The 25924-nt window shown below is 47.2% G+C and overlaps 1 protein-coding gene across 4 annotated transcripts in view; it reads right to left on the reverse strand.

Annotated features, from left to right (window-relative positions):
- The window catches only part of RDX (radixin), a 152537-nt gene that overhangs the window by 90767 nt on the left and 35846 nt on the right, over positions 1 to 25924 (reverse strand). The window contains exon 1 of one of the 4 annotated variants that reach the window (XM_074985040.1): positions 18827 to 18909. The exons of 1 other annotated variant lie outside the window; for it this stretch is intronic. The gene's annotated coding sequence lies outside the window, so the exon portion shown is untranslated. Of the gene's footprint in view, positions 1 to 6441; positions 6540 to 8810; positions 9052 to 18826; positions 18910 to 25924 lie in introns of those variants that run through there. 2 more of the 4 variants (XM_074985011.1, XM_074985030.1) reach the window with 2 other exon arrangements.

Raw genomic sequence — 25924 nt, forward strand, 5'->3', positions numbered from 1 at the left:
TGGGGCGGGGGGGGTGAGGGTTTGTGCTATACAGAAGGTCAGATCACAATGGTCCCTTCTGACCTTGGAATCTATGACTCCAGCGGTATGTTAATGCTGCAATTAAAAACCCATGGCTGGCATGTGCCAGCTGACTTCTGCTAAGGACCGCAGGGTAAAGGGCTACTTAAATGTGGTGAAAATGTTTGGGTTCAGTTGGCAGCCTGAGCTCTGGGGCATGGGGAGGAGAAGGAAAAGGATAATTTTTTGTTTATATTTTTTTTAAAAACAGCAGTATTATGTATTTTGCAGATAAATTATTTTAGTATGGTAAACAAGTTAACCCCAGATTAACACAGAGATGTTTTGTTTATTTGTTTAGAGCAGAACTTGGAAGACTTGGAAAATCTCACAGCAGGGCAAAAGCAGCACAATCTCTCTAGGCATGCGTGTTATACAACAGCTAGGATATAAAATAAATTTAGCAACTATAGAAGATGACTGATATAAATTTTCAGGTTTCAATGCAAAGTGAAATAAAATTTCTTGCCAATGCTGTTTTTAATGGTGCAACAAAGTTGTGAAACTGGATATATATCACTTTAGACCTCTTAATTTTCCTTCACAAAACGAGATATTAGTCTTTTAGAAATACCATGACTTCAATTTGATCATAGAATAAATTAAGTCTCTGAAAAATAAAATGCATTTATAACAATCTATCCACTCTATGTATTATTGGTTAGATCTCTTCAGTCAGTCATCTGCACCTCATTTGCATGTCTCTTTCGAAAGAGGAATGCAAGTGTAGACACACCCCAGATATTTGCACCAATCCTTTTAGTCAAGAGGCAGGATGGCTCTCTGCAACCATGTATTGACTAGACAACCCTAAACAAGGTCATGATATGAATCTGCTACCTGTTTCCCCCCTCACTGATTAACTCAGACTAGCTATGCAAGGGGATGGGAATAGCTCATTGGTCAGAGCATTGGAATCGCAATCCCAGGGTTATGAGCTCAGTCCCCGAGAGTAGCCTTTGGAGGGTCTGGGGCAGGTTAAGTTTAAAAAAAAAAAAAAAAAAGTATCAGGGATGGTGATGGGTCCTGCTGTGAGTGCAGGGGACTGGACTCTATGACATCAAGGTCACTTTCAGCTTTAAGAGATGTGTATGTCAGTCTGTATTTTCAAAAGGTTAGATCTGTGTGGAGTCTATAACTAGATGCACATGTATGAACAAGACAAGTGGATCAGCAACCTTCACACCCGACATGGCCATCATGAATATGTAGTCATCCTAATTGGCCTACATAATGCTCAATTAAGTGTTGAAAGAATCAAGAGCAATATATTTTGACATCTGCTGGACCACTTTGAGGTCAGTAATGACAATGATATTCTGGTTTTCCCCAAAGATACAGCTCTTCATGATCAGAAGGTGTGTAGTGTTCTTGAAAGATTACTCCAGAATCATAAGCCAATTCAGAGAAATGCAGCTTTGACCTTGAATTTCTTAGCTATACCATCTCACTCAAGGGATGACCATCATGGATAAGGTGGCACTGAAAGAGATCTGTGGAATTCAGTGCTTCCTGGGTTTTGCTAATTTATCCCAGGATTCTTTGTGCTCACCATTCCTCTCAAAGCTGGTTCTCCTGGCCCCTGAGAGGCACAAGTTGCCTTTGATAATGTTAGAGAGAGATTTATCATAGTTCCCACCTTTGTTCACTCAGACTCATCCAGACCATTTACAGTGAAGGCAGGCCCACTAAATTTTGTGCCAGGGGTAGTTCTTGCCCAGCCCAATGTTCCCGACACTTAAATTCATCAATGTGCTTTTTCTTATGAAACATAAGAACATTGATGAATTTAAGTATTGGGAACACTGTAACTCGAAACTGAGTATCGGGAACAAAGTAACTCAAACTAAAATGAATTATGACAACACAGAAAGACTTACTAGATATTAAAGCAGCCCATGAAAAATGGCACCGTCTTCTGCAAGGTGATAGAGCTTAGACTGGAAACTGACCGATCATAAAATCTTGAAACACCTAAATATGTCTAGGCAGAGGTAACGACAGCAGGCATGGTGATCCCTGTGCCTGTACAACTCAAATTTAGGATCAAATAGCAGCCAGAGACAAAGAATACAGATGAATCGTCTGAAAAGAATGAGTACCACAAACTTGGTGAGGAGACTACATCCACAATCCTCATGACCTCAACTTCATTTCTTGAATTACAGCTCTTTGCCTGTTATCTTCCATCCAATCTCTGTTAGCTAATGACATCTTTCCCATCCAAACACATGAAGCCCGAAATCCCAAAGAGGACCAAACTGCTACAGACTTCACATTTCCACAACAGAAATCTTTATCATAAGGAATGCATCAGTATGGTGCCAGTATGGGAAATAATGCAGAGAGATAGTCATGTTAGTCTGTATTCTATCCAAACAAAAAAGCAGTCATGTAGCACTTTAAAGACTAACAAAACAATTTATTAGGTGATGAGCTTTCATGGGACACACCTACTTCTTCAGATCTATAGCCTTACCAGAACAGACTCAATATATAAAGCACAGAGGTACAAATATTGTTATCAAGGATGGCAAATCAGATAGAAGAGCAGAGAGGGGTGGGGTGGGGGAAGTTAAGAGTTAGGTCAAACATCAAAGTATATAAAAGAGCCCTTATAATGGGTCAGGTAATTGCTGTCCCTGTCCAAATCATGTGATGATGTGTCAAATTTGAATATGTGTCCATTCAGAACATTCTCTTTGTAGACAGTTGCTAAAGTCTCTTTTTTCCAGAACACAAACTCTCAGGTCTTTAACAGAATGGCCCACTCCATTAAAGTGCTGGCTGACAGGTTCGTGTATCTGGAGATTTTTAATGGCCAGGAGATTTTTAATATCCATTCATTCTTTGTAGAAGAGTGTTTGTAGTTTGCCCTATATACGTAGTGTGTGAGCATTGCTGGCACATGATGGCATCTCTCTCTCTCTCTCACTCACTCACACAGCTCTTCTATCTGATTTGTCAACCTCGATAATTTCTGGACCTCTGTGCTTTATATATTGAGTCTGTTTTGGTAAGCCTATAGATCTCAAGAATTAGGTCTGTCCCATGAAAGCTCATCACCTAATAAATTATTTTGTTAGTCTTTAAAGTGCTATATGACTGCTTTTTTGTTTGGATAGGAAATAAGTTGTCCATCTGGAATCAAATTGCCCCTCCAGGAATCTAGACCATTAAGTATCTGCTACCTTTCTAGATCATGAAACAGATTAACCAAGTTATAGCTAACAGATTCCCTTAAGAGTCACCAGGTGTTCCATGTCTCTCTTCTAAAACCATTACTCAAGAACCCCTTCCCACTCTTTAGTACTCCTTCACCTTCACCAATAAATATTCAGGCCAAGAAGAATGATTCTAGATTCTAGTCAGGTCTGGAAAACAAAACAAAACAATATTTAACTAACTGGGATGGACACAGCCTGGATCTCCTGCATGTCTGTCACCGTACTTATCCTGGGAAACCAAGACCAAAAGTTTCTAGACAGCCCCTCAAGGGACAGGTACAGTCAGAAACCAGTACCTCATGAGCAAGCAGCCTCAGAAGTACAAACTGTCTCTCTGTAGGCTGCCTGATTGGCTACTCCGCCTCACTGGCTGCCAGGGGAAGCAGGCCAGCTCTTAAGCCTCCAGCAGCATTAGTACATTGTCTGCTGCATGCTCAGCCCCTCCCTACCCTCTTCCCCCACTGTGCTGACACCCAGAGACAACTGGTATGTTCTTCATGGGGGGGGGGGCCCCCCACCAGCCACATACACCTTCTCCACCCCTTCCTTGATGCTGCCCCACCCATGCTCCACCTCCTCCACCTCGTGCTCTGCCCTCTCCCAGCACTGCTCTACCTGTTCTGCCCCTGCCTACCTCATCCTGCAGGAGCACCACACAGCTTCCAGTGAGTGCAGGGGCAGTTGCCCCCATCCCCCGGAGCAGTGAGGCCTGAGAGCAGCACATTGCTTTGGGAGAGAAGCAGGACTACCTCTACACTCACCAGAAGCAGCAGGACACTAACTGTGAGTGCAGGGGAGGCATGTAACCCCCTGTACACCCCCCCACGCACTGCACCTATGTTACTCTGTTCTGAGCCTGCCTTGATCCCTCCTTGCCTTCTACCCTGCTCACTCCAGTTCCTGCCCTCGGCTTTCGCTTCTGACTATTAACTCTGCTATGAGACCTTGGTTGTCAATGCCTAATCAGACCACTAGACCTGTTACCCATTCTGATCACTAAGCTAACCTCTCTTCATCCCAACCAGCAAATGCCAGCCCTACACACAAAAAGTCTTGGATAATGGTAAACAATTATGTAATAAAAGTGTCTAGGCATTATCAGAGTATACTGCTGAAGAAATTCATTTGCTTCATTCCCAAGGAAATTCTGCATACTGTCACGGTTAACAGACAGACTGTGCCTCTGACACCTTTTGGTGTCTGAGTACAACCTCTTCCAGGTCTCATTAACCTCTCTCTCATTATGGGCTCAAACAATTCCATCACTCAAACTGGGTCTTGGCTGTAGTCCACTGTTCATCAGTCACAATGTTCTCATCAGGTCTAACTCATGTCCCTCCAGATCTAGCAATTCTGCAAATCTCAGCTGCACATTTATAACACACTGCATATTGTCTGTTTCTCATGTTCTGTAGTACCAAACATGCTAAGGAGCAATGGAAACATTTGGCTTTTAGGACTAAACCCCCCCCCCCCCCCAAAACGTTTAGGTGCATAAATCCAACATCTAGATCCCTAAAGCCCATGTGCTAAATGATACCTATCCCCCTAGGTACTGAAGTATCAAATGCTAAAGTCTTTAGACCCTCTAAAAATTTACTACTGGGCATACACACGACCACCTCAGTCCAGGAAACCAGTCACCTAACTCACACCTAAACCCAGGAATGAAAGTAATACATTTTTTACTGGTATCATTGTATCACTCAGGGCATGTGCAGGATGCCCAGGGCACAGGTTCAGAGGGTGCTGGGGGTGCAGAAGTCAGAGCAGGCTGTTGTGGGATGAGGGAGTTCAAAGTAGAGGAGTGGAGAGGTTAGGAGTCTCGCGGCTGGAATTCAGCCACTGTGCTACCTAGCCACTGGATCCGTGGGGCTAGAGCCTGGGTACACTGTGGCTGTGCAAACGTGGGTACTAGCAGCATCCCAAGTCCCATCCCCAGCCAGCCAGTCTCTTACTGGGATGCACTGCCTTACCTTCACCCTTACCCAAACCCCAGCAGAATCCTCAACTACGCAATGCCTTACCAATTTCACCTGTGCAGCCTGATCCAATGCAAAACTGGAAAAACACAATACCAAACACACACACAAAATGATGGGGTCTGAATTTGTTTATACTACTCAAAAGAGATCTTGGCATCATTACAGGTAATTCTCTGAAAACAACCACAAAAAAAGCAAATAGAATGTTTGGAATCATTGAGAAAGGGCTGTAAGTTAGAAAATATCAAACTGCCACTACATAAATCCACAGTATGCCTGCATCTTGAATAATGTGTGCACATGTTGAATGCCTCATCTCCAAAAAGGTATACTGGAATTGGACAAGGTTCAGAAAGGGCAACAAAAGTTATTAAGGTATAGACAGACCACCATATAGGCAGAGATTAATAAAACTGACTTTTCAGCTTAGAAAAGAATAGACTAAGGGGAGGTCTATAAAATCATGATTGGTTTGGAGAAAATAAGGAGGAGGTATTTACTCCTTCCCATAATAAAAGAACTATAGATCACCAAATGAAGTTAATAGGCAGCAGGTTTAAAACAAACAAAGGAAGTATTTCTTCACACAATACAGAGTTAACCAGTGGAACTCCGTCAGAGGATGTTGTGAAGGCCAGAAATTCAACAGGATTCAAACAAGAACTAGATAAATTCATGGATGATACGTCCATCACTGTCTCATTGCTAGGTCCCTAGCCTCTGTTTGTCAGGGCTGGGAATGGGCAATGGTATGGATTATGTATTTTGTTCACTCCCTCTGATTCACATGGCACTGGCCACTGCTGGAAAACAGGATACTAGGCTAGATGGATGGCTTTGGTATGACTCAATATGGCCATTATTATGGCTTCCCAATAGATCATCACCCTGTACAAAATACCAGAAGTGGAGGTGTTGCTCTCTTTGTAAGTTTTAACCCAGCAATTAGAGCACTCACACAGGATATGGGAATCCCAGATTCATTTCCTCCCTGTGCCAGATGTGGAATGAGAATTTGAATCCTCATCTCTACCTCTCAGAATGTAGCCCTAGCTTCTGGGCTCAAGAATATTCTGGGACTATCAATTTCTCCTGTTTTTAACTGTTCTATTTCTTATACTAAATATTCACTGGAAGAAGTGAGAACAGCAATTATAACCGGGACTCACCTGAAATGTGGGAGTACCATCTTCAACCCCTGCACCAATGACTATTCCAGGGAAAGGCTCTATTCATCAGACTTAAAATTTAATAGGCGATAGGGAGGAACAGCTCCCCTTCATTTCTCCTCCCCTGCCCTCCGCCCGAGGAAAAAAAAAACAAAAAAAACAAAAAAAACTTAGGCACTGTACTGCAGGAGTTTACAGTTGTGAATATTAGGACCTGTCTATAATTAAAATGCTATGCTACCTATGCAAACAGCAGGAAGTCTCCCAATGGCATAGGTAACCCATCTCTCTGAGAGATGGTGGCTAGGTTGACAAAAAAGAAGACACAAGGACATGTAGATTTTTCACATCCCAGACAACGCAGCTAAACCAAACTAATTTCCTAGTTTAATCCAGACACGCAAATACATTTGAGGGGCGAGACTGAGACCATGTCCTTCTCAGCATTTCCTACTGGCTAACTTCTGTGGACCGCATTTTTAGATACCTCTCCTCTGACACTGTAACAGGGAGCTATTGTGCCTAATATGGATTGTGAATTCCATTAAGTGGTATGGCACCTAAATGTTAGGCATTACCACATTGACTCTATGACCCTTTGTGAATAAGCCCTTATTTAGCACTTTACATACATAAACTGCATTCCTGTGATGTCTGCAACTGATCAGTATAGAAAGCGTGGCATAGCAAGGTGAGCTGATCTTGTCTAAAGATACGCAGCAAAAAAGAGACATTATCAGTATTATACCTCAGCACTTCTCATCTCCCAACTCTGCACTTGTGCCTTTCAACAAACACATACTGTAAGTAATATTATCAAATCCTTCACCATCACTTCTATAGTGGAACAAATGCAGCTTAACACTTCCTTAAAATTAACATACTTGATTATATTAGCACTGAGAGGAAGTGTTTTTAAAGTTGATAAAACCAACAAGAGCAAGGGAATTACAAAGTTAATAACTATATGTTTTCATGCTATTTCCTTGACTTAGCTGGGTTGAATGGTAAGTCTGAAAATAAAGATTTGCATTATTTATAAAAAGACATTATTTATCCAACATAACGTACAATGGCTCAAAGTTGTTGCAACCATTAAGTAGACCAGTATTTAGAGACTTTAAAATGTAAATTTGTTATAAACAGGAGACAGCTACAAATGCTTCCTGGCACTTGTTTATGAAATAATTCCTTATTTTTCCATATTAGTACATTTTCTTGTAGAAAATCAGGTTGAATCAATCAATCAAGAGTTAAAAAGCCTCAGGAAAGTCTTAATGAAAGCAGTTTCACCCCAGTGGAATTTTACATGCTGTATCTTGGCTTTTGCAAAAGATCAACTACCTACTCCCACCCGATTTGCTTTATAGACCAAGTCACTTTAAACGTTTAACACTGAGGAGTGAGCACTATCTGCAAGCAGGAGCAATTTACAATGTCAAAACCTCCCCAACTCTGAAAACAGGCGGTGGGGAAAGTAACTGAACCTGACGCGTCAGCAGACATCTCTACACTCCTGGTCATACTGGTGCGGCGCCGTGGCAGTCTCCTGCTCCCCGGCTGCGAGGGCAGAGGGGTGGGCGGGGGTTTTGTTTCTGACGTGAGAAACGTATTACAAAGTATCGTCCTCCTTGCAACAAGCAGCCAAAGGGTCTTGCCAAGTGCGCTTTCGCTTAAGCCCTTCCTCGCAATTTAGCAGCCCGCGCGAGTCAGGCTTATGCCCCGACTCAGAGCACCCAGAGCCAAGGTTAGATCGCGGCGAACAAGACGGAGCAAACGCACAGACCCACCTCCCACCCTGCAGCAGCTTTAGTCCCCCCAGGCCCTTCTCCCTATAACCTGCCGGCCCCTACGCACAGTCTGCGCGGGGGAGGCAGGCAGAGACAGAGCACTCAGAAGGGGGCCGAGGAACGCGAGGTGACGGGACAGCTCTGGGACAGGAGGGGGCCAGCGTGGCGGAGGCAGGGAGGGACACAGCCTTGAAGGAGATGACCGGGGTGGGGGGCCACCGGGGTGTCACGGGGCCAGGCACAGCACGGCGGGCACAGAGTTCTAGATAAGGGATTACGGGAAGGAGGACGATAGTCCCGGGCGCATGTCCGAGCCAACTCACGCAGCCCGGAGGGGCCATGGCTGGGGCGGGGGAGACACGAGCCGGGCGGGCAGCCCCCCCCGGGGAGGGACACGAGCCGGGCGGGCAGCTAGCAGTAATCTAATAACGGACTCGGAGTTTCCCGCTCGGCTCCAGGATGGCGGGAAGCAGCTGGGGACGGGGGAGAGGGGCGGAGCGAATGCGGCCTGATAGGCGGCGGCACCAGCACGACGCAGACATCAGCCCCCTCCCCGGGTCTCCGCCGCGTCCCCCTCACCTGCGGCTCCGCTCCGCGGAGGGCGCTGCCGGGGAACTCGCTGCCGCCCGCTCTCCGATGGTCAGCTGTGGCCGGGCCCCCGCGCAGGCCCCTCCGCGGCCGGGCAGCAGGCGCTGGGGACCACCCCGAGCTGCTCTCTGGAGGGTCGCTGCAAGAGACTCGCAAAGCGCCACCGCTGACAGCTATACAATATGGCGGCGACCGCCGCCGCTTAGATTCTCCTCTCTTTGCTACGGAGCATGCGCAGGAGATAAGAGCATGCGCACTAGACACGGCGAAGCCGCTGCCCTTATCTCCCCCAGGCAGGCGGCCGCCAATCGCGGGGCGGGGAGCAAGTGCGCCCGGCTGGGAGCAGGTTCGTTGTTGGCCTGGTGGGCTACGAGCTGCGTAGCGGGGAAGTGCGCTCCGCAGCATCCATGAGCTGGGAGGTGCGGGAGTCCACAGCGGCGGAGCGCCTCGTCTCCTGGCCTGGAATGTGGTGGGGCGGGCCGTGGCCTTGCCGGGACAGTCCTTCCTCCCGCCTCTGGCCGCCTTTCAGCGGGGGCTTGGCACAGCTGGACAGACCTGCGCAGGGCTAATTTTCCACGTCTAATGCCCCGCGTGCTGAGGTGCTGCTGGAACCAGGGGTGCTGGTTCCACCTACTGGCTTGAAGCGGTGTCTGTTATGTGGAGGGCGTACAGCGTGCCTGAGGGGCTCTTTGCACCTCCCCGTACAACTTGTTCTAACGCTCCTGCGCGTGTCATGTCTGCACGGGTGCTGGGTGGTTCCCGGGGCTGTGTCTGTGCCAGGGTATTCGTGAGACAAGGTGGGACGGGGAGGTAATAGCTCTGTTTGGTTAGTGAGCCAAAGCTTTCGAGGTACAGAATCCTGCAGGACACCTTGGTGTACTCTGAAAGCTTGTGTCTTCCAACGGGTTAGTCCGATAAAAGGTTGTATCTTGCCCACCTTTCCTTTCAAAGGCTGTTCCTAGACTGCTGAGAACTGTCGGTAAAAAGATAGGCAAATTGCGCAACACATTTGCCTATCTTTTGCGGACAGTTGTGTTGGGAGAGGCTTCTCCAACATCTGGCCCATTTATATGGGGCCAAACGTCAGAAAAAAACCCTCTGTCAAGACATCCCTTCTTCCTTGTGGAACCAGATGTACAGGGATGTCAACAGAAAGCCCCCAAAGGGCAGGTCTCTTCCAGATACAAATCTCTTGCAGATACAAACTTTGTATCCAGGCAGGGCTCGACTTATATTCAATTACCCACTCTTATCAACAGTTAGGATTAAATCTCTATACTTCTGGCATTTTGCATGTATGGTCCCCACTTCTCTGCTGTCTACCCAGATGGTCTCGCTCTGATTATTTCATTGTTTCTGTTGCATAACTGATTTTGTAAGATTTAAATTGAGGTGGTGGAGTATGTTTGGTCAAAGAATTGTTTTGTAATAAGCTAAGTAAGATTGATAATTCATTACAGTATTATTTATTTTAGTGATTCTCAAAGTGCAGTCCATGAACACTGGTCTGTAACCATCTGGTAGGTGGGCTGCAGGCTTGGGACTCCCCCCTCGTCCTGAAGTGGAGAACCCACCCTTGCTCTCCAGACCTGCAACCACCCTTTATGTTATAGTTTGCATCTATGTTTTTAATGCTCCAGTAGACTGATATGAATAATTTAGTATTTAAGGTATTACAGATAAGCAAATGCATGTTAGCATGGATGGGCAGCAGTTCACAGAAAGGTTTGCGTTGCATGATGCGGACAAAGGGCCAAAAAGTTTGAGACCCACTAGTTTAAAATGATTGATTAAGGCATATTTAAACAGGAGTTATGTTTAATTATGTAAACTGGGGTCCAAAAGGAAATTCTTAGGAACCTAACTTCAACACACAGAGCTTCCAGACCTCACCTGAACCTGACTGGCCACCAAGAAGAGTCTGTCTGCCTCACTGAGAGTGTCAGAGATGCACTCACGCATCTGACAAAGTGGGTCTTTGCCCACGAAAGCTTATGCTCCAAAATATGTTAGTCTACAAGGTGCCACAGGAATTCTTGTTGTTTTAGTGAGAGTGGTCAACATTGTGTGCTTAGTGAGTGTATTCTATTTTGGTAACTCTTCATAAACAGAGGGTAAGGATATTGCCATGTGTAAGGCTTTTTCATGGGTAAATGACTCTGTGGTGCAAATCCACAGAAGATTATGTCCTGAGCTCTAGGAACTGGAATAAGGGTGGGTACTTAAATTAACCAGGTTACACTCTGAATCCAAAGAACTGAATATGGGTGGCCCTGAGCCGCAGGAACTTTGAATGTATAGGTTCTTTCACATAGGCTACATGTACGTTACAGCAATCTGTCAACAGGAGTCACTGTCAGATCTTCCAGCAAAACTCCCGCCAACAAATTGCATCTACGCATAAGGGCAACTTGCTTTGTCAACACACTCTGTTGATAGAGAGTAGCCATGTGCTCTAGTGGCTCTCTTGACAGAATGGGCCCCTCAGACCCAGAAGACAGGCTCACATGGACATCAAGCCCTTCCTGGAGCCCCAGCTTGGCACACCGTGAAAGAGCCCCCACAACCTGCATTCCCTGCCCATGCTAAGGCGTACATGCCTCCTGGAGGGACAGCAAAGCTAGAGCATGGCTCCCACACTTTCTCCAAGAGAGTTCGACCTTTCCAGTAAGGAATGCTGCCAGAGCAGCCCCCAGGCTTGTGTTGACCACACACACACAGGCACAGCTGCGGCCTCTCATTCCAGCCCTCCTCCTCCAGAGGGGCGAGACTGACGCTGCCTATGAGGATGCCCTCACTGCCATAGGGCACCGCTGACACCTGCACCCTTGGGTCATCGGGCAGGTCTGGGGATACACCACCAGTTACAAATGGTGGGACTGGCTGGTCATGGGGCAATGGGATATACAGCAGTGGCTCCAGAACTTCCGCATGCAGTAGGAGGCCTTCCTGGAACTCGGCGCCTGACTTGCCCCTACCTTCTGACGACAGGACACCCACCTGTGGCCTGCCATTCCCCTGGAGAAGAGGGTCACCATCACCCTCTGGAAGCTGGCCGCCCTCAACAGCTACCTCTCTGTGGGGAATCATTTTGGCTTGGGCAGGTCCATCGTGGACACTAGCCACATGCAGGTAAGGCATTCTCAGGCTGCAGGCTCCACATGGGTGGGGAGTAGGGGGTTCCACCTAAGAGGGACCTTCAGGGAGCAGGGTTGGAGGGGTGAAGTGGGGGGCTGGGGAAGCCCCATCCACAGGGGATGATGCCATCCCACCTGGATATAGTCCTGCTGCTTAGGGGGTGGCCTCACAGGGGGACTCCTGAAGAGCTTGTGGGGGTGAGAAGGGGATGGGGAAGCCCCCAGGGCCAAGAGCTCCACCCTGCCACAGTCTTTGACCAAGTGTCCCTCCTCCTCCTCCTCCGCACATCATGAGGGCCATCAACTCACTCCTGCTGGTGTGATGGATGGTCACTCATCCATCTGGCTGACGTCAATGTGGTCATGGCCAGATTCAATGTCTTGGGGATTTGAACTATTTTGGGGCCATCAATGGGACCCACATCCCCATCCACGCCCCGGACCATCATGCACCGTGGTTCATCAACAGGAAGGGGTATCACTCCATTGTGCTGCAGGTCCTGTCTGACCACCAGGGATGCTTCATAGAGGTATAATTCGGATGGGCAGGCTGGGCACATGACATGATGGTATTCCATAACTCTGGCCTGTTCCGGAGAATGGAGGCATGCACTATTGTACTATACCAGGAGCTGGCTATTAGGGATGTGGACATGCCATTGTGGGGATGCCACCAACCCCTGCACTGGACACCTGGACCCAAGCCAGGAACTGTTTAATGCCACCTTACCTATGCACACAACCAGGTGGAGTGTGCTTTCAGGTGCCTCAAGGCATGGTTGTCGGTGTCTGCTGACATGCCTGGCCATAAGAACAGCCATACTGGGCCAGACCATAGGCCCATCAAGCCCAGGAGCCAGTCTTCTGACAGTGGCCAATGCCAGGTGCCCCAGAGGGAATGAACAGAACAAGAAATCATCAAATGATCACTTCCCTGTTGCCCATTTCCAGCCTCTTGCAAACAGAGGCTAAGGACACCGTCCATGCCTATCCTGGCTAACAGCCATTGATGGACCTATCCTCCCTGAATTTATCTAGTTCTTATTTAAACTTACTATAGTCTTGGCCTTCACAACACAGGTTAACTGTGCATTGTGTGAAAAAATATTTCCTATTGTTTGTTTTAAACCTGCTGCCTATTAATTTCATTTGGTGACCCCTCTTCTTGTGTTGTGAGAAGACGTGAATAACAATTTTTTATCCATTTTCTCCATACCAGTCATGATTTATATACCTCTATCATATCCCTCCTTAATGGTCTCTTTCCCAAACTAAAAAGTCCCGGTCTTATTAATCTCTCCTCATATGGCAGACACTCCATACCCCTAATAATTTTTGTTGCCCTTTTCTGAACCTTTTCCAATTCCAATATATCTTTTTTAAGATGGGGTGACCACATCTGTACACAGTATTCCACAGGTGGGGGCACCATGGATTTATATAAAGGTAGTATGACATTTTCTGTCTTATTATCTACTCCTTTCTTAATGATTCCCAACATTTTGTTAGCTTTTTTGACTGCTGCTGCACACTGAGTGGATGTCTCCAGAGAACTATCCACAATGACTCCAAGATCTCGTTCTTGAGTGGTAACAGCTGAGTCAGACCCCATCATTTTATATGTATAGTTAGGATTATGTTTTCCAAAGTGCATTACTTTGCATATATTAACATCAAATTTCATCTGCCATTTTGTTTCCCAATCACCCAATTTATTAAGATCCTTTTGTAGCTCTTCACAGTCTGTTTGGGACTTAACTATTTGGAGTCATTTTGCATCATCAGCAAATTTTGCTACCTCACTGTTTATCCCTTTTTCCAGATCATCTATAAATATGCTGAATAGGACTAGTCCCAGCACAGACCCCCTGGGGGACACAACTATTTACCTCTCTCCATTATGGAAAATGACCATTTTTTCCTACCCTTTGTTTCCGATCTTTTAACCAGTTATCAATCCACGAGAGATCTTCCCTCTTATCCCTTGACAGTTAACTTGGCTCAAGAGCCTTCGGTGAGGGACCTTGTCAAAGGCTTTCTGAAAATCTAAGTACACTACATCTACAGGATCCCCCCAGCCACATGCTTGTTGACCCTTTCAAAAAATTCTAATAGATGGGTGAGGCACAACTTCCCTTTAGGAAAGTGGTGTTGACTCTTCCCCAACAAATTATGTTCATCAATGTCTGACAATTCTGCTCTTTACTAGAGTTTTGACCAGTTTGCCAGGTATTGAAGTCAGACTGAAATGCCCCTCAAGTTGTGGGGGTATGCTGCGCCCTCCACAACCTTGTGGAGGGGAAGAGGGAGGCCTGGCTCCCAGTGTGGGGGCTGGCTGCTGGCTGTGCCTATGAACAGTGCAGCTCCCATCCACCTGGCCCATCGAGATGGGCTGTGGATCCAGGAGGCCCTGAGGGAGACCTTCTCCCAGGGACCCCAAGAGCCCCCTCCAGCTCACCCCCAGCAGGGGCCTTGGGCCTGCAGCCCCACCCTATCCCCGCTGGGGGATGAGGATGTCCCAGGAGCACAGGCAGCTCTTGCCACATGGGGGTGTCTGTGGTGCCCCATGGACTGGGCCATTCCCTGCGCCCTCCCACCTGTCAAGAGGGGTTATTCCACCATTGTGGGGTCTGTGCATGGATGGCAGATGGGCTTGGTGCAGCCTGGTCCTCTGGGACCCATCCCTTAATGCGTGTGGCTTGGGGTACTGTCCACAGGGTGCGGATGCTGCCTGTTTCCTGCAGACGTGCTTGCAAGCTGAGAGCCACAGTCCATAGTGGTGTGTCTTGAGTAATGTCATTGCCCACATGATTGTCCTGCTCCCAGCCACATCAGGGGCAGGCAGACCCCCCTACACCCAGGACCTTGGGGCTCTTATGGCCTCCTGTGGGGCAGCAACAGGCTAGTGCCCATGTCCTGAGGCTTTATGGTCAGACCAGGTGGAACACAGTGCCTTGTGTACATGCTGGGCCCAGAGGGTGGGATCCTGTCCCCCCTGCAGCCACACCGCATGGCCTTGAATAGGTCCGGGGAAGCCCTGAAAGTGACATGGCTGGAGAAGGGGCCTGACCCCAACACTGGCAACAGAAGTGGTGTCACTCTCTGGCTCTGGCTCACCCTGGATCCTGGGCTTCTGTTCCTCCAGGAGGGACTCCAGCTCTGGGGTGGGAGCCTCCTGGGCTATATCCAGGTGCTCACAAGAAGAGAGGTGTTCTCTGCCTGGAGGGACTCCTGTAGCTCAGATTCATATAGGTAGCTTGCCCATCATGCCCCTGATCAGCATGCAGCATCCTGGGCCCTGATATAGCCCTGCCAGAGTTCCTTTATTTTTGCCTGGACCGGTTCCATGGTCTGGGAAGGGTAGCTGCATACCACCAGGGTGCTGGCAACCTGACTGTAGTCTGAGGCCTTTCACCATTTTGCTGCTGGGTCTAGGAGCATGACCTCCTCAGACCAGAGGCCCAGCATGGCCTCAGGCTCAGATCTCCAGCTCCATCCAGGAGGGACCCTGCTTCTCTGTGCCCTGGGGTGGGTTCTAGGGGTCTCCTGCCCACTTCCTGGAGAGGCCAGGGATGTCATGGGGTGGCTGGGAAGCTGCCATGTGGCTTGTGTGGTTACATCAGTGTCTGGGAGCAGACAGAAGAGACACATGATGGCTGCTTCCTGGTACAGGGCTTCCAGGACTCCCTGTAACTTTGACAGGCCAGAGGCACAGGGCACAGAGCTCTGACTGTGGTGACCAGGCCGTCTCCTGGCTCCAGCTGTCTGGCACCATGGAGGCCCCTTCTGTTGACAAAAGTCCCCCACGGAGCATCTACACTATAATTTTGTCAACAGAATCTGTTGACAGAGGAGTTCTGCCTCTTGGGGGAGTGACAGAACTCTGCCAGGAAAAGCAGCACATTCTGTTGACGGTATCTCAACAGAACACATTTTAGGTGTAGAAGCTCTTCCCAAAATCCCAGTTTTGTCATGAAAACTCTATAGTGTAGATGTAGCTCTAGTGTGTTAGGAACTGGGAAGGGGTGGGGGGGGTGCCTAAATTAACTGGGTTATGCCTTGAAATCATGAAAGGGTAAAGATAGAGTGCCGTAGTGTGCAAGTAACACAGGAAGCCCCTTGTCAGACTAGCCCATAACTGCATAGTTAGAGCATCCTCATAAGAGGTAGAAGACCCTTATTCCAATCTTTTCTCCCATTCTGGTGGATAAGGGATTTGAACAAGTCTCCTGCATACCAGCAGATGAGACTAAACATTGTAAGGTGATCACTACCTCCTCTCTTCCAGCTGGAGATTTTTAATGGGACTGGATTCTGTAAGTGCCCTCAGAGAACACTTAGACTGAGATCTCTGCATGAGTTAGCCAGCAGAATGCCTGTCTCTCTGAGGCTTAGGCAGAAAATAGGTGTCTGAACACTGAGAGGGAGGCAGCAGCATATATGGTCAGAGGAAGAAACACAGGCGCCAAGAGAAAATTTACTTTGGAAAAATTAGGCCGTGAGTGAGTTTAGGTGCTTACAGGATTCACCAGGAGTTTTGCAGATCAAACTGGGATCTGGCAGATATTAAATCTGGAGTCTATGTGGCTGAGTACCTTTGTGGGCTGCATGTTGTGAGTAGTCCCATTGATTTAAGGACAAAGTTAGGCTTGCGAGTCTTTGTAGGTCACAGCTACTTTGTTGACCAAATGCAAATTCTCCCGACTTCTAGAAAAAATGTAAAATTGTGGTCTCAACAGAATACATTTCATATTCTCATTTTAGTACTTTTCTTCTTACCACCATATTTTATGCACTGTTACCAATCATACCTGAGTAATTTCTCACAGGTAGCTGTGGGTTCACTTCACACCTGACCACCTTCTGTTTGAAGTCACTGTCTTAAAAAAGGCATCAGCCAATCACACTTCATTCACCTTGGTAGCACAAGCAAAATTACGCATGTGCATAAGTATTCGCTGAAATAGAGCCATGATTTGTAAATCATGTGTCTCTTAAACATTAAATATGTTTTGAAGCAGAAAATATTTTTCCTACTCACTAAACTGAAGCTCATGCAAGTAAAGATAGCTTGAAAAAAGTAATCTAAGTAAAAATACTTTATAAATAAGGCACGGTTACTATCCTGAGTAAACACTATGCCAAACAATTTATGGAGGATTAAAAGGGAAAGTGAGACTGAAGGGCATAGGAGAAGAATATAGAGTAACAGTTCCTAAAGCAGTGGACAATTGGCAGGCCAGTGATTTCTGTAGAAAACATATTACATGGACAACAAAGACAAATCAGAGAAGAATTATAAATAAGGTTATGATTTAGTCATGGGTATTTTTACTAGAAGTCATAGACAGTTCATGGGCAGTAAACAAAAATTCACAGCCTGTGACCTGTCCATGACGTTTACTAAAAATAATCTTGGCTGGGGCTGGGAGACCACTGCTGTGTGTGGAGGGCCTGAACCACCAATACACGGCTGCACGGGGCCACAACCATGTCTGCTCTGGCCAGCTAACCAGAGACCACAGCTGTGACCACAGCTGAGAACTAAGGACTGCTACTGGGACCAGAAGATCAAGATTGCTCCAGCCAGCTTCCAGCAGAGCAGTGCCATGACCATGGCTGCTCTGGCCACTCACCCACCCGTGGCCAGAGCCAGTAGATCATGGCTGTTCCAGACAACTGTCTATAGACCAGTGTCAGTGGACTGCAGCTGCATGCCTGGGGGTTGGGGATTCTGGCTTCTCCAGCCACATGCCCAGGAATGCTGCTGGGGATGGACTGGACCAGGGATGGACTCTGTCTGATTGCCCAGGGACACCCAAACAGCTGCTTGAGGAGATCTGGGGTCAGCCACAGAGGCAGCTGCAGAAGTCATGGAGATCACAGAAAGTCACAGAATCCATGGGATTTTGTGGTGTGAGGGAAGAAAGGAATGCTCAGGCTCTGACTCCTTTTCTATCACTCGTGGTATGGAGTAGCAACTCAGACTATCTTCTAGAAGAGACAGGGATTAGGGATGTCAAATCTTGTTGAATTAGTTAACCACTTCAACGTTAAGCTGAACTGGTTAACCAGTTAAACAGCGGGGAGACTAGAGGGTCACCCCTGCTCGGCTGGGCTGAAACAGCCCCGTCTGCTGTGGACAAGAGCTGTTCCACCCAGGCTGAAGCACTTCTACCCGTGGTGAGCCCCCCCACCCCGGCATCACAGACTAGGGCTGTAAAATCCCATTTGTTTAACCAGTTACATGGTAGGTTTAACTAGATAACCCATTAAGGAGGCAGGGGCGGGGGCTGAGAAGGCCACTTACAGCTGACCCCTTTTTCCCCCTGCCCATGGCATGCCAGGGACCAGGGCTGTTCTGGCCTTGCTGAAACTTCGCTGCCTGCAGCACTGCTGTAGGTGGGGGGCACTCCAGCATGGCTGGAGCATCCCCTGTCTGTAGCCTGTCCAGCCACCCCACTCCAGCAACCCCGATTGCTGCAGATAGGGACTGACCCAGCCGGGCTGCAATGCACCTGTGGCGGCCCTGCAGGCTGAAGCAACCACTGCCCATAGTGGGGGGAGAGCTGCTCCAGACCCCACCCGTTAACCACAATTGGTAAGCCTCATCCATTTAGGATGAACCTTATCAATTAACCATTAAAACCCCTACTATGGAACAGAGATACTCTGCCTGAGCTACAGCAGCACCCTGTGCATGGCATGACCATGGCCTCCACACAACAGGGCTGTTCCATCCACGTGGGAGCACCCCTGCCCACAGCACTCTTGGGCCCAGCCCACTATGGATGAGAGCTGCCTGGCAAGGATGCCCGCCCCCCTACCACCACCAATGGAGGGCACTATTGTACCAGAGCAGCCACTTACCTGCAGCAGGCGGGGGGACTATTCTAGCTTCCACCAGTTAACTGGGTGACCACTGACACCACTGAGTATTATTCTTCATATACAGTTCCTCCTTCCACAATGTGGGGGCGGAGGGAGAAGCAACAAAAAGACTTCTGGAGAAAAATGGGAATGAAAATACTGAGGAAAACCCAATTGCTTCTGTGTTTTGCAATTTCCTTCTGGTTGTTTCATAGGAAATGTGCTCTCTAGAGTGACAGAATAGCAAGGGACCCCAACCAGCAGATCTCGGTATGAAAGGATCCACTTCAGTTAGCAACTCTGAATCACGCGGCAGCTATTAATATACCTTGACCTCTGTCTGTATGATAAAGAAAGAATGGCTGGGGAAAGAACAGAGGGGAATTTCTAATTAGCTGCTGCTTCGAAAGTAAGAAAAAACATCAGCTTTCAGAAAGTCCAAACCAACAAGCAAACAAAACAAAACAGAACAGAAGTAGCAGGAGCAAGCTGCTTCCTGACAATGAAATCATATGGAGTAATCTTCTTGGGGGAAATTATGGAAGCCACTTCATTTAAAGTTATTCTGGACAAAACAGCTATTATGCAAACATAAACATATACTGGGGGAGGTATACATTAGGTCAGTGGCTGTAAGGTGAAAATTTCTGAAGCAGGCCATGGTTTGTGCTAAAGACCCCCTGTTGGAATCCTGAAATCTGGAGTAGGCCTGTACTCCTATAATACAGTTAGCATGAGTGCAAAGCTACCCTGCTGGGCCCCCCACCTCACTCCTGAGACCCAGGGAAGGTCATCCCAGCTCGGACAGAACCTTGGAGTTTGAAGGGAGGGACAGTTGCCCCAGCAACCACATTCTAAGGTGAGGCCCTGCATAAAAGAATGGAGACATGGCGGCCTCTCCTCCGCCATCCCAGGCTGGTACTCAAAACAAATATGTTATTGCTCTACGCTGTTACTGTCTTTAGCATTAATCTTCTAGATAAGCACCTCTGGATGTGTCGGCACCACCATTACTCTTGTAGACTTATCATCCATCCAATTAGATACATAGATGTTATTGCATGTCTGCTTTGTTTTAATAACTTGTTAAGGAAAACCACCTGTATTAAAGATAAAATGTCCTACAAGCAATGGGTGAGAATATTATGTAATCTTTTTAGATTATTGGCTTACAGTGCTCATTTTGTCTTGCTGCTAGGACCTATCCAGGCTTGGGTGACACCCATACCCTAGCTTACCCCTGCCCATCAATAATCTAATTGTAACCTATTGTCTGATGGTGATCACTACGCCTGATATGCGAAGTAATACCCCACCAGTGTTGTGTGTAATATACCAGCCTGCTTGCTTCATATATGGTGTCCAGATTTTGTTCCAACAACTGGGGGCTCATTCGGGATCCAAGTTTGTGAGCTGCATGGGAGCCAGAGACTGACATCCAAGAGAGGTGAGTATGTTTACTTTACCACCTCATTAGGTTAGAGATAGAAGTCTCTCTTGCCCTGCAGACACATCTTAGTTCTGCTTTTCCAAATTCAAACCGAAAGGAACCCAGACATGTGTGAGCTAAGCACAGAGTGAGTTGTGGGGGAAGGGATATCCATGAAAAGGGGGATGAGTACAAGAGGCTCTTACACTGTTTAAGCTAAGGGGCTTGTTACTGAGGGACTGGATAAACCACCAGGGATCAATTTAGCCATATGTTAAGCCCAGGACTGGCTGGGTACCCCAAGGCGGCAGGTAGTGTGAACTGGTGGTCCCACTTCCTCATTGCATGTAACATTGCAAGTCCTGACAGAAGCCCCCCGACAGGCACATAATGTATAGATCTTTGAATGGTACAAGTCCCGTTAGGGCCAGCGTTTGTGGGTATTAAGACTATGGTATAAGCTGTATAGAGAGGTAAAGGGAAGACGATAAGGGGAAGACTTACATTCCCCAATCAAGGCTGACCCAAGACTGTGGGACTTGAGAACACAGTATCTGAGGGGGAAACATATATCCCCAACCCGGTTAGCAAAGCTGTATACAGAAGAAGGAGACGTACAGCCTTGGTCAGCAATTAGGGCAAGAAATCCTAAGGGGGAAGCGCGCATCCCCATCTAAACCAGGCACTTGATCCAGGCAGCGAAGCTCACGTGACCCTAAATGGGGAAGTAATACACGTCCCCAGACACCAGCCCAGGTCAGCAGAAGTCATGGCTTCTGAAAGGGGAATGACACCTGACCCAAGAGATTATTTAGAGTTCAAGCACATACGTATTCAGCAGGCAGCAGTCAAGAAAGCAAGATACGCCACAGCTGGAACTGAGGAGGATTTGATCAAGTGGTGAACTACTCAGAAAGGGAATAAAGCAGAGAAGGCAGTGATAACATTATTGGACATCCTCAGATTAAAGGAAAAAGGAAAATAAAGCCCTGAGGGATGAGAACAATGCTCTGAAGAGCAAATGCCTGCTCCAGAGTGAGAAAATCAAACTGCAAGTATCACAGCCTCCCTGGTGCCAGGGAGAAAACACCAAATTCAGGGGAGAATGAACCTGCATTCTCACCAGCCATGCCACAGCCCCAGCACCACTAGGGAGACTTAGCAGCACATGACAATTCTTTACCTTGCCCTCCATATCAAGCCTGTTATGAACCAGAACACCCTCCTAATCTGAGAGGGAAGAGAAGGGGCACAGAAGATATTCGGTGGGGATCAGGTACCATGCATGGCCCTAATCAGCATGCAAACCCAGAGAATAAAAGGTCCTCAGCCTGAAGGGGGAGGCAGGGCTCTGCTTGAAATGGAAATTACCTCCACGTATCACCCATTCACGCCCCTGGAAAAACAGGTGCTAATATCGGATTTGCCCAATCTAATCCATGACCATAGTAACGCTGAGTTTTGGGACAAACTCGACAGCATAATAGAAATGCACAGACTCCGTACAAAGGACATGCACATTTTGGCCAGGTGCAAATGCCCCAGGGATGTGTAGGAGAACCTGGATGAGAGATGGAGGTCCGGGCGCTGGGCTGAGGACACTGTTCCTGACCCACAGAATGCCGGTGAACAAAGAGACAACCCAGACGTGGGTGACATAAATGGGTTTAAAGAGGCACTCGCTGTAGGCTTGAGAGCCCGGACTGCTAACTGGGGAACCCTGCAAGCAGTAACCCAACAGAAGGGAGAGTCCGTTATATCCTATGCAGAAAAGAAATGGAATGCCTTCTGCTCATATTCTGGTCTAGATGGTATAGCAACCAGAGACCATGAGGTGTTCCTTCAAATTCTAAAGGAAGGGATGTCCACAGATCATCAAGCCGTGCTGGCCTTAGGCATTTCAGTGGGGAACATGTATGAGGATGTAATGAAGTGGGTTACCAACCTGGAGAGCAGAAGGAAAAAGAAGGTAGCCCCAGTGAATTCCATAGAGGGAATAGCTGTAGTCCACATGGACGGGACTGCCAGTTGCTACAGTTGCAGGAAGCCAGGACACCTAGCATGGGATTGTATAGTAAAAAGAAATCCAAAGCCTGTAGCAAGTGTATAAAGTCAGGCCACACCAAGGAGGACTGTTTCAATCCTGGAAAAAGCAAGGCAGACCAGTGCTCAACAAAGCAGAATAAACCTGACACCCCCAGCATTGCCCAGGAGCAGGAGAGAGCTGCCAAACAGCTCTAGGAGATCCTCAAACTCCTGATGAGACAATAGGTAGCAGCAGCCTCAGTGGCTGGAACAGCAGGTGACCCAAGGATGTTTCTTAATGCACGAGTGGGGGACCAGCCATACAAAATGTTAACAGACACTGGAGCCTCGGTATCGATAACCAGCCAAAACCTCCTTACACACCATTGCATATGACTGGAAGGTGTGCGGGGAGGGAGATTATAAGCCACCTTAAACCAACAAGTAAAAATTGAATTTGAAGATATAGTCACTGTGAGTCAAATTTGGGTCTGCCCAGCACAAGCAGACACAATTTGCGGCATATATCTCCTTAAGGGACTTGCGGGAGTGGTCAACCCCAGAGCCAGCAGTATCAAATGGACATCGGGAAAAACCACACAAATAGAACCCCAAAATATTGCTATGATCACCTGCAGTAAAGTTACAACCGCAAAGTGGGGGAACCCCTAGTAGAAACCCTCTGTGCCCTCCACTCTGGGGTTTGGGCAACAGATAAACAAGACTGCGGGCTCGTGAATATGGAGCCTGTGGTCATGCAAGGACCTACACATAAAGCCCACAGGCAGTACCCAAAGAAACCAGAAGCCTTAGCGGCAGATCACCTCCACTACCAACTGCACGATATGGCCTGTCCAAAACCCAATGGGTCATGGAGATTAACCATAGACTATATGCACCTTAACTGAGCAATCCCCAAGGCTCATCCTATTGTGTCAAGCTCGGCCACTATCCTTAATTTGCTGAGCTCAACCCACTACGTATTTACTGTTCTGGATGTAGCAAATGGGTTCTGCAGTATTCCCCTTGCAGAGGAAGGCCAACATAAAATTTGCCTTCACCATTGGGAACCAACAGTACACCTGGACTTGTGTACCCCATAGCTCACCCTCCATTTCCCATAAAGCTATGGCAAAAACCACAGAGTAGGTCCTGCTGGAAGGAGACACAGTGACATTGCAGTATGTGGATGACCTGCTAGGGGCCAGTTTAAACGAAAAGGACCACCTAAAAACCCAAAGCAGCTATTTATACACCCCCAGGAAGCCGGATTCAAATTAAGTGTCAAAAAGGCTCAGCTGCAGCAGCCAAGAGTCCTATGTCTAGGATACAAAATATCACAGGGAAGAAAGGCTCTCACTGTGGACAGAAAGCAAACCATTCAGGAGTTAAAAAGGCCACGGACTATTATGGAAGTCCGCAAGGTACTGGGACTTTTAAACTATTGCAGATCATACATACCTGAATACTCAGACAGAGTGGAGCCAATCCAAGCCCTCACGAGAGGAGGGAAGCCTGCCAATGAGCTAGCACAGTGGGGAGAGCCCCAGGAGGAAGCATTCAAGAAAGTGAAGCAAGCCCTAGCTTCCGCCCCGTGTCTTGGATTACCAGATACGAAAAAAATGTTTCACTTTTATTGTAATCATAGTAAATCCCAGTATTCTGCAGTATTAACCCAACTCCGCAGTGACCGGTAGCATACACATCCACTCTACAGTAGGGTGAAAATTTCTGAGACAGGACATGGTTTGTGCTAAAGACCCCTTATTCAAATCCTAAAGTCTGGAGTAGACCTATAATCCTATAATACAGTTAGCATGAGTGCAAAGCTACCCCGCTGGGTCCCCCCATCTCACTCACAAGACCCAGGGAAGGTCATCCCAGCTCGGACAGGGCCTTAGAGTTTGAAGGGATGGATAGTTGCCCAAGCAACCACATTCCGAGGTGAGGTCCTGCATATGAGAACTGAGACATGGCGGCCTCTCCTCCGCTGTCCCAGGCTGGTACTCAAAACAAATATGTTATTGCTCTATGCTGTTACTGTCTTTTGCTTTAATCTTCTAGATAAGCACCTCTGGATGTGCCTGTGTGAAGGCGCCATCATTACTCTTGTAGATGCATCATCCATCCAATTAGACACATAGATGTTATTGCATGTCTGCTTTGTTTTAATAACTTGTTAAGGAAAATTACCCGTATCAGAGATAAAATGTTCTATAAGCACTCGGCAGGGATACTATGTAATCTTTTTAGATTATTGGCTTATAGTGCTCATTTCATTTTGCTGCTAGGACCTATCCAGGCTCGGGTGATGTCTATGCTGTAGCTTCCGCCCGCCCATCAATAATCTGTATAATCGATTGTCTGATGGTGATCACCGAGCCTCATACACGAAGTGACACCCCACCAGCGCTGTGTGTAATAAACCCTCCTGCTTGCTTCATATATGGTGTCCAGACTTTGTTCCAACAATGGCTCTTGACATTTCCAGACTACTTTACTCTTTCAGTAGTCTGATTTGTCTTGCATACCTCCAAGTTACAACTCACTTTAAACTACTTGCTCACAAAATCAGACATAAAAATACAAGTATGGCACAGCACTCTCACTGAAAAAACTGTTAACTTTATCATTTTTACAATATAATTATAAAAGAAATCAACTGGAATATAAATACTGTCTTGTCCTTACATTTCACTGTATAGTTTATAGAGCAATATAAGTGAGTCATTCTCTGAATAGAATTTTGGTTTGTACTGACTTCACTAGAGCTTTTTATGTAGCTGGTTGTAAAACTACCCAAGTATCTAGAAGAACTGATGTACCCCCTGGAAGACCTTGCATACCCCCATGGGTACCTGCATGTCTGGTTGAGAACCACTTCATTAAGTCATTCAATTGATCTCTTCCACACCGTTTCTGTGATAGAATAGTGTTGTAAAGTGCAGATGTTAAAGGGGTTTAGCCTATAAAGTTTTTAATAGACATTATAAATGACATATTTCATTTAGCTATTTCTTTGGCACTCAGTGCTATATAATGCAAGCCCTCAGACCATATATGCCTTCTTCCCCTGTAGCTGGGGGTGTTCAACCCCTCTCACACTCCACGCTGTCCCCCAAGCTCCCTCCCCTGTTATGTCTGCATCCGCCCCTTCCCTGAGCCCCTGCCTCACCTTTTACTCCCACAAGTGTGCCCCATCCCTGCTCCTCCCCTCACCTCCTGGAGCTTCTTGATTGCCACAAATCTGTTGTTCGCAGCAGGTGAGAAGTTTGTCAGTGGGGCCAGAAGCAGGTGAGAGATGGTGGCGGGGGAGAAGACAAAGGGATGTAGCTGCCAATGGGTGTTCTACACCTCTTAACCTTTCCCCAGGAGTGTTTCAGCCCCACAGCACCCAAGGAGTAGGCACCAATACCTCACACCATTCAAAGTGCATTAAATTACAGTAAATGCTGTCTTAACCAACATTCTTTCATCTGGAACTCTCAAATAACCAGCATGTTCACCATAAGTAAATTTTATTTGATTTTCCGTAAGGACAGTACAGGGAAAGTAAATACAAATAAATACAGCAAATACAGTATAAGTTTACAGTGTACAATACTACTGTTGTTGGTAAATAAAGTATTCTGTGTACATTTTTG

The sequence above is a fragment of the Carettochelys insculpta genome, chromosome 1 (assembly GCF_033958435.1).
Source record: "Carettochelys insculpta isolate YL-2023 chromosome 1, ASM3395843v1, whole genome shotgun sequence".
Classification (NCBI taxonomy): domain Eukaryota; kingdom Metazoa; phylum Chordata; order Testudines; family Carettochelyidae; genus Carettochelys; species Carettochelys insculpta.